This window comes from Dromiciops gliroides, chromosome 3, assembly GCF_019393635.1.
Source record: "Dromiciops gliroides isolate mDroGli1 chromosome 3, mDroGli1.pri, whole genome shotgun sequence".
Taxonomy (NCBI): Eukaryota; Metazoa; Chordata; class Mammalia; order Microbiotheria; family Microbiotheriidae; genus Dromiciops; species Dromiciops gliroides.
Window position 1 is genome coordinate 542885731 of NC_057863.1, and position 2851 is coordinate 542888581.

Below are 2851 nucleotides of genomic sequence, written 5' to 3' on the forward strand. Positions count from 1 at the left end.
TAAAATTTAAATTGACCAACTAGATATCAGGACCGACACACCTGAGAAGGGGAGATAAAATCCTTTAGCAGGAAAGTCAATTAGGCATAGTTACTACCTGATGGGAGCTAGGAGAAAGAGATAATCCCAAAGGTCAGGACCATCATTTCATAGATTACTTTTTTTCTTTTTTTTCCCCCAGGGCAATGAGGGTTAAGTGACTTGCCCAGGGTCACACAGCTAGTAAGTGTCAAGTGTCTGAGGCAGGATTTGAACTCAGGTCCTCCTGAATCCAAGGCCAGTATTTTATCCACTGTGCCACCTAGCTGCCCCAGGACCATCATTTAAAAAAAAAATCCCCTTCGACTCTTAGGAATATGGCAAGCATCCAAGCTTTCCCCACCCCACCCCAAAAGGGAACTTTCCAGTTTTCAAGTGGACACCCCATCTATCCTCTACAAAAAGCTTGTGCCTTTCTTCTCTAGAAGAATGTTTCTAAGCCCTCATCCCCAGGGGTGAAGTCTTTGATTTCCCACTAGGTCACTTTCCTTAGCACGAAATAAAAGACTATTTTAATTCTAATTGGCCTATGTGTAAGAGTGTAATTCTTTACTAAGGACCCCTACTTCCCCCATGACACAAAGCAAACATTTACTGCAAAAAGTGACCCCCGAGTTGAGTTTAAGAAGCTTTGCTCTGATACAAATTCTCTTACTCTGCTAGACGCCCCAATTTACCTTTGCTGTAAGCTAATTGTTCCTTCTTGCCTATCACTGAAAGGTGAGCTCTGACTTTAGAGGTGCATCTGGACCCACAGAAGACCCTGATCCTGTCAAGAATATAATTAAACAATGACAGGTCCTGGCTTTCAAAGAGCTCACAGCTTGTTTAGACTGTCAGAATCCTCTGGGGTTTGGAGTGGGAAAAGCTATCTTACAAGTGAAAGTGGAGGAGGGGAGTGGGCACAAATCAGTAAGAAACAGAGAGGAGGAATCTCTGAAGGGCAGGAGGTGCCCGTTGCCACTAGCCAGTCACGGCCATGGGAAATGAATGGAAGGGACAAGAGAGGCAGGCAGAGGGCAGAGTCAGCCCCAGTCCTGGCATAGGCCTGGAGAAGTCAGGTCAGCTGGCCTGGGGGTACTGGTCACAGTGGTGAGGAGCTGGAACAGAAAGGAATGAATGAAAAGAAAAGAGGAGGAAAAGGAATGATTCCGGCTCTAAATCCTAGGATTCTTTCTGGGATCTGGACTCACACATTTATTAAGTACCTGCTAATTATAAGACCATGGGTCAGGGATAGAAAGAGGGGGAAAAATGACAGTTCTTGGCTTTCCCAGAGTTTAAAGTCTACTCAGAACAATATGACATGTACGCAAATAAATATGATGTATGGGAGTTATACAAGAAGGAAAGGCGGGGTGAAGTGAAGAGAGGACCGTGGGAGGCCTGGCCTGGGAGTCAGGAAGGTCTGGCTTTGGGCCCTTCCTCCAGTGCACATTGGCTGTAATTTGGACAAACAGATATCAAACGGTAAGTCAGTGAGAAGTTATTGATGCGTTAGACGGAGGGATCTCCTCACTGGATGATCCCGTGGCTACCCGGTGAAAACACAGGCCCAGACCAAAACCCCAAATAAGGGAGAATTCAGGGTTGCGCTCAAACCTGATGGTAAAGTGTTCAGTGTGGGTGTTTACACCTGGGGCATGGGCAAATGCCAGAAAGCAGGACTTGATTTGTTTTGTTGTCTCTCTAGACTTAAGAAAGAGGCGGAGAAAATATTAACAATGCAGATTAAATCCCCAGGTTGGGCCATTTGCCAGCATACCTCCAAGGGATATTGTTATAAGGGCATAGAAGCAAATTTAAAAATCCAGAAAGATTTAAGGGCGTTTGAGGAATCATATTCAACTGGGAGGATCATGGGGGAGGTGGACTGAACATTGAGTTCTGATGGAAGAAAGGGGGTGAGGGTTCCCAGTTCTAAATCCTCTGACTCATCTAAAGTTCTAGGGTTCTGTCTTTGAGTCCTGTAGGAACTGAGGAACTTGATGGGGTGCTCTTGGTATGGGTCCTCCTGGGCCCTAAACACAGGATTCAATCACCCAGGAGACTGGGGAAGACTCGACCTCTGGACCCATTTCCTTTACAGCAAAATGATGAGAAGATCTGAAAATCCCTTACAACTTGACATCCTATTTCCCTCTAAGAGGCTGGGAATTCCTATTGGGAGCAGAGATCGCGTTGTCCCTGCACTTGGGGGGATCTTAGGGTAGGACACACAAACCCTTCTTTCTCTCCTGAAGCTTATCATCCTGGGGTTATGTTAACCTGTAGAGGACCAGGTCTGAGGGCCCAGGCAGGGGCTTATGAATAAGGCATGACCTCCTGTCTGGCTGTTTCCATGACCTAAGCTCCCTCCAGCTTTTCTCCTGCTGAGCCTGGGGCATGGAAGAGGGCATAGCCCCTCTAGGTCGCTGGGCTGAAGGATCTCTCAGGCCCTGGCATCGGTGAATGCCTGGGGCATCTGGGGCATCCACAGGGAGCTACTTGACTCCATCTGCAGCAGCTTCCATTCAATGCCCAGTCTCCATGTCCTTAGCGCTCCAATCTTTCTGGAACAGTTCAGGCTGCTTACTGCCCCCTCCCCTGCCAAGGTCACTGAGGCAGCAGGACCCAATGTGGTGTGTCAATTAGAAAGACATGGAGTCAGGAGAGAGCTGCTTCTGACCCTAGCTCTGTAACCCTTAGCAAGCCACTTAGGCTGTCAACCTTGTTTGTATGCATGGCCTCCCTTGGCTGTCAGTCCTATGAATCCTAGGGACCCCTCCTCAGGATAATGTATTGAAATGTATAAAGTACGCAGAATTACAAG